This window comes from Notamacropus eugenii, chromosome 2 (genome assembly GCF_028372415.1).
Source record: "Notamacropus eugenii isolate mMacEug1 chromosome 2, mMacEug1.pri_v2, whole genome shotgun sequence".
Lineage (NCBI taxonomy): Eukaryota > Metazoa > Chordata > Mammalia > Diprotodontia > Macropodidae > Notamacropus > Notamacropus eugenii.
Window position 1 is genome coordinate 114,755,926 of NC_092873.1, and position 7,082 is coordinate 114,763,007.

Here is a 7,082-nt window from a genome sequence, read left to right on the forward strand (position 1 = left end):
ATGAACTGAATCCATGGACCTTAGCTGTGTGACCTTAGGCAAGTTATTTTCCCTCTCTGAACCTCAGTTTCTTTATCTTTCAAAATGATGGTGTTATACTAAATGACCTCTAAGATCTCTTCTAGTTCTAATTTAATTATCCTATCACAGCACTCCATTAAATAACAGAATCCCAGATCCAGTAGTCTAGTTCAACTACTTCATTTTACAGATGAGGAAAATGAGGGTGAGAGAAATGATTTGCTAGAGTAATTATTAAAATTCAAACCCTCTAACTTCAAATATGGCACTCTTTCTATTGTACCATGCGGTCTCCCCAGTCCAATGCCTCATTTTACAGAATAGAAAACTGAGGTCCAGAGATGGAGGAGGTCATACAAGTAATATGTGGAGTAGCTGAGATTCAAGCCTAGGTCCACTTATTTCAAATGTAGTGCTCTTTCTGTTATACTGACTGATTTAGGGAAATTTTCGACCTAAATGCCTACATGCTTTAAGATCTTCTAACAAAAATAGCAGTCTGATATGATATGTATAATTCTTATCCCATTGCCCCCAATAACTAGAACAAGTGAAAGACAGGGTTCCTTGTCAGCCCAAAGATCAGGAGGGAACAGGCCCTTTGGGAAGGAATGCTTAACCCTAACGTTGTGAAACAGAAAGGGCATCAAAGTGGATGTGAAGTTTTGTTTACCATGCATACAAATCCCATCAGTACTGTGAACTTAAATGGAGCTGAGGTTGAGTTCCTCTAGAGAAAGGATGTGGTGCAAAGGCTGGTTTCCCTTGCTGAGTGTCACTGTTTGTGTCAGGTTATCCTCAGCAAGGCAGACTTGCGCCAGGTAAGGTGGAGGAGCTATCAGCTTTGCTGGAATTTATCTCCTTGCCCCTCAGGATTAGCATTCCCTAGATTAGCATGAAGCATACCAAAAAAGAGCAGTGAATTGCTTAATAGACAAGAGAACAGGCAATGAGGTCAGTGGGGACATCTAGAAAAATTATCAACTGGAAGCAACAGAGCTATAAGTAGAGAGTCCATTGAAGTCCTTGGAGAGAGTAATTGCAGAGAAAACCAGGACCCTTCTCTCTCTTGTCCAATTGTCTTGTATGTACTGTTTACAAGTTGTATTTACCTGGTAGAATGATATAAGTTTCTTGAGAGCAGAGGATCCTTCTTTTTCTTTATATACTTGGCTTCTGGCCTTATGTTTAGTAGGCTCCAAACAAATGTTTGTTGAATTGAAATAAAATGAACAGATCTATCATGAGTAAGATCTGAACACTGGCTTGATTTTTTAAAATAAGTTCAGTAATAACCTTTATGCTATGGTCTGAAGTTTCCCCAAGAGTCAACATCTCTTCTCTGTTGGTCTGCTCATATTGCCTAAAGTTGTCAGTATTGGAAATATATTGCTTTGAGTTAAGGTTTCTTGTTGCCAAGGAATCATCTGTATCATGCAAATCCCTGTAGCAGGGACACTACCATGTTAAGTTATTGTCATATAGCATTACTGTGAAAAGGATAATCAGGGAAACCCTTGATTTCCTGGGGTGGAGTGCTTCCCATGGAGCATACAGGTGCTCTGCCTAGTTTGTCTACTTCTAACCCCAGTTCTCCATAGCTAATTATAATTAAAACAGCTCTCAGTCATTGAGCATTTATTAGAAGTCCCTGTGTCAACCCCTCAAGGTACACATCCAGCTCCATGGGCTGTGCCCCAGTTCAGCTAATCAGAAGTTCACTTGATCACCTCTATTTTATTGCCTTATATTAATACATTTACCAGAAATTATTCGCAACTGGGTCATAGGTGGAAAGGACCTGATTCCATCTCTCATTTTATAGGGGAAGAAACTCAAGAACAGAAAAGTGAAATTTACAGTGGCAAATGTGGAACCAGAATCCAGGATAGAGTTCATTCAATACCTCTGCTAAGTTACACTTTCTCAGTCAAGTAGTAAGATCATGAAGGAATGAGAAAACTATATGTTAAAGCAATAGAGGTATAATGTGACTTTGGGATTTTCTGGAGAGACTAGATGCCTCAGGAAGAAGGAGACACCAAAATCTAGTGTCATTTCAATTGATCCAAGGTCTTTCAAAGACTTTTCATACTCATTGCAAAGATTCTAAATTGAATGTGTGTGAGTGTGTGTGTGTGTGTGTGTGTGTGTGTGTGTGTGTGTGTGTGTACAGTGTGTGTGTGTGTGTGTGTGTGTGTGTGTGTGTGTGTGTGTGATGGACAACTTTGGCTGTCTGGTGAAATCTATGGACCTCTTCTCAGAATAATGTTTTTAAATGCATAAAATAATATACATAAGATTATAAAGGAAATCAGTTATTGAAATGAAGACTTTTTCCCATCCAACTTCACAGCCCTCTTATAATCTATCCATGTTCCCCTTGTGGGATGTTATTGACCCTAGGTAAAGAACTTCTGCTTTGAAACCTATCACTGATCGATTGATTAAGACATGTTTTTACATAAAGTGCGAAGGTTAAAATGGGAGTGGTTTTGACCATTCCTTTATGTTAAGTTCTCTTTTCTGCCCTTCCCCTTTTAGGTACAAAGTTAATATTATTAGACGTTGGTTACACAATGGTCAAATGCTAAATAACATACTAAGAGACCCTTCCACAAAGCCAGCTAAGACTACCTTTTCTGCAGTGTTCCTTCTGGGGGAATAGTAACTCCTCCCAGAATTTCAGATTTGTAATCTGTTCCATACTTTGTCCATGTACAGGTTAAAACAGACCTAAACTAAACAGTTTATGTGGAAATAACTTAAAGATTTCAATTGACTGCAAATCCAGTATAAGTCAACATTTTAGGAGATACATTGACAATGCAGAACATGTACAGGGAGGGAAACCAGTGTGCTAAATGATCTGGAAGCCATATCATGTGAGGATCAATTGCAGGAACTGTAGATTTCTAGCCCAGAGAAAATGAAATTTAGGGTAATCATGTTAGCTATTTTCAAGTATCTGAAGGACTGTCATATATAAGAGGAATTACATTAATTTTGCTTATCTCTGGAGGGGAGAATGGGTACCTCTGGGTACAAATTACAGGGAGGTAGATTTTGACTGGTATGTTACTGAGAGGCAGCAAAGCCATGATAACTTGGGCTTAACTTCCACCTCTAACATACATTGATTGAATAATCCTGGACACGTCATCTAATCTCTTAGTTAAACACATAGCACCTGCCCTCAAAGAGCTTATATTCTTTTTAATTTATTTTATTAGATTTGTTTCTATTTTATTCTATTAATATTTAACTAATCTTATTTGTTTCAGCTATTAAAATTATACTATACACATATAATATAATTATATTACTAATTATAATTATTAATTAATCTTTTAATTAAAATCTATTAAATTTATTTTTAATTTATGGATTAAAACAAGCATTTCCATAACATAGTATAATAAAAAAAGATGTTTACGCATGAAACTGCAAATCTATTATGCACAACTTGCTATTCCTTTTAAATATATGATAGTTATCATGTAAATTTATTTTTTTCTCTCCAAACCCAGGGATGGCTACCATTAGACACAAATATGTATATATGTGTAAAAGCATTCTATATATACTTCTATTTATCAGTTCTTTCTCTGGATGCAGATAGTGTCTTCTTTCATAGGTCTTTTGTAATTAATTTGGGTATTTATAATAGTCTAAATGACTTATTTGCTCAAAATTGTTCTGAAAATAATATTACTTACATTCTAAAGGGTGAGACTACATGTTAACACTTAGGTATACCTAAGATAAATACAGAGTAGAGTGACACCTGAGAGGGGCAGGTATTACTACTTGGGAGGACTAGGAAAAATTTCTGAAGCAGGTGGGATTTGAGATAAATCTTGAAGAAAGTTGGGGAAACCAAACTATGGAGGTGAATGCCCTTTTTTTAAAAGGAACTGTAAGCAAATCAACATTTTTAGAATGTAGAACGTCTGGAGAAAAGTAAAATGTAAAGAGATAGGAAGACTAGGAAGGAGTCAGATTATGGAGGGCTTGAAGCACAAATCAAACAAACAAATCTATATTTTCTCCTATGGGTGTCAGAATTAGACTGAAGTTTTAGAAAATTCACCTTGGCAGCTGAGTGGAGAATGGATTAGAGTAGACAGAGCCTTGAGGGCAGGAAGAACAAATACAAGGGTATTGTAATAATAGTCCTGGGATGATGGCTATATGAATAGAGAAGAGGGGATGACATGAGAGATATTGAGAGGGTAGAGATGACAAGGATTGGCGACTGGATATGTGGGGTGAGTGGGGAGCCAAGGGTGATATAAATGTAATTCTGGTGATGTCTTTTATGGTAAAGGGAAAGTTGGAAAGAAGGGGAACATTTAGGGAAATACTTAATGAGTTCTATTCCCAGGAGTTCTCTATGTTAGTGAAATCACAGGTCCAATTTCTATTCTTAATATTAAATGAAAACTTTCTAATGATTAAAATAGTCTAAAAATGGATATGGGATATCATAGGTTCATTCTCTGTTAGTGGAGATATTCAAGCCAAGGCTAGATGTTCTCTTGTTATATTGTAATATTCATGCTGCCTTCACTTAAGGGTTAGGTTAGATGACACTACTATAAAATATTCCAGTTCTTTGGTTCTAGGATCGTGCAACTCTGAAACAATGGAAACAACTCCAAAAGACAGGGAGTCTATTATTGTTTAAGGGATATGATCTTGCTGGTTTTTCTGGAGTTCTTTCTCTGGTACTACATGAATGGCCTTGGGCAAATTGTTCCCCCCTCCTTGAACCTCCTTATTAAAATGAGGGCTGTTAAGTTACAGTTTGGTATGACTACCACAGTGAGAGAAGACTGAGGTAAGAGGTGTACATTTTGTTGAAAGAATGAATCAATCACTAAATAATGGTTCATATCAATACAGTGCTTGCTTTGAGACTTGGAAAGCACTTTACATATACTGTATCATTTGATCCTCATAATAAGTGAAGTATGAAGCTATGTGCTATCACAATTCCCATTGTACAGTTGGAGAAAGCCAAACTCAGAGAAGTGAAAAGACTTCCTCATGTTCGCACAGATGTTGTATCTGTGGTAGAATTGAAACTCAGTTCTTTCCAACTACAAATTCCACTCTCTACAAACCAATGGTTTACTTCAGGAGAGGAACTCTTAGAACTCTTCCTTGTACACTAAATCATGCATATGTAGAACTATGCATATCTGTGAACACTGCAAAATAGCCAGGACACTTTGATGGACCAGAAGATGAACTGTAGGCTCTTAGGTAAGGAATGAATGGATGTGGATTGAATTAATTTGCCTTCACGGAAAGTTTTACAGTGGAGTGTCAACTCGTATTCAAACTGAACATTTTCCCAGAACCCCTAAATCACTCCAGAAAATGTAATCTAGGAACTCTGGACCCTTATAACCATATCCTCATTCCATAATATCTAGTACTGTTTGTCATTCTTATAAGTGGTATTGGTTTCCATGCACTTTAGCTGATAATTTTAATCAATCAATTAGTAAACATTTATTAAGTGCTTACTATGAGCCAGGCACTGCACAAAGCACAAGGGACACAAAAAGAGGCAAAATTCCTGTCCTCAAGAAGTATACAATTTAGTGGGGGAGACAAATGTATACCAAGCAAGCCATATACAGGATAAATAGGAAATAATTAAAAGCGAGAAGGCACTGAAATTAAGAAGGGCTGGGGAAGCCTTCTATAGAAGATGGGATTTTAGTTGGCACTTAACAGAAGTTAAGGAGGTCAGTAGTCAGAGTGGAGGAGGGAGAGGATTATGTGCACAGGGGACAAACCTAGACTTCCTTCAGCCTAGAAAAGGAATATCTTGTTCATGGAAAAGTAAGGAGGCCAATATCATTAAATCTAAGAGTACATGTTGGTGAGTAAGGTATGAGAAGACTGGAAGGACAGAAGGGGGCTAGGTTATGAAGAGTTTTGAATGCCAAACAGAGCATTTTGTGTTTAATCTTGGAAACAATTGGGAGTCACTTTACTTTATTGAGTAGTGGGGTACCATGGTTTGACCTGTGCTTTAGGAAAATCAGTTTAGTGGCTGAATGGAGGATGGATTAAAGTGGGGAGAGACTTGAGGGAGGCAGACTCACTAGACTATTGCAATAATCAAAGTATGATGTGTTGAGGACCTTCACTAGAGTTGTGGTGGCATCAAAGAAGAGAAGAGAGTATATTTCAAGACCTTGCAAAGGCAGAAATTGACAGGCCTTGATAACATCTTGGATATGGAATGGGGGAAAGGAAAATATAGTAAGAAATCCAGGATGATTTCTAGATTTTGGCCTTGAGGGGCTAGGAGAATAGTGCTGCCCTCTACAGTAATGTGGAAAGTAAAATGTAGTTAGAACATTATAGAGACGATTGATGCTTCAGGTAGAGGTTGAACCTGATAACTCTCTGAGGTCCCTTTCAGATTCATGAATGGCTATTATATACAGATTCTAATTTAAATACATATTGGTGGCATATTTTTCAGATGGACTATTGAGGTCAATTTACCAGTCCATCCAGTGGTCTTCTGGGTGGGTGGGTGAGGGGTTTTAAGCTATAGGAATACTCCTGAAAGGTAAGTCAGCCCTTCTGTGCCATTGTTGTCTACAGGACCAGAGCTATATCTGAATATCTGATGTAAAACATCTCTTTCTATATTGGGAGAACTTTTCTGTAATATATTCTTGGACATCTCATGGAATGATCCAATACTAAGTGGGTAACCTGTTTCATTGAAAGTCTTTCCCATTAATCAAGATTGTTGAAGTTAACCTTGGGAAGTCATATAACATCTACAATTTTTCTTCAAAATTTCCTCAGTTATGTTGAAATATAATCGCTCCTTTTCATTCCCAGGCATATATTTAATAATTTGTTGTAAAATGAAGGAAGTGAATCTGCCATGAAAGGAATAAAATTTAGACTTTTTATTACTGGTATTTAAATGGCCAATTTAAAATCATATGCAAAATAGATAGCTAAGATTTATTAGGCCATGAAAAAATGCTAAGAACCAGAAATTGTCCTTTGGTCTG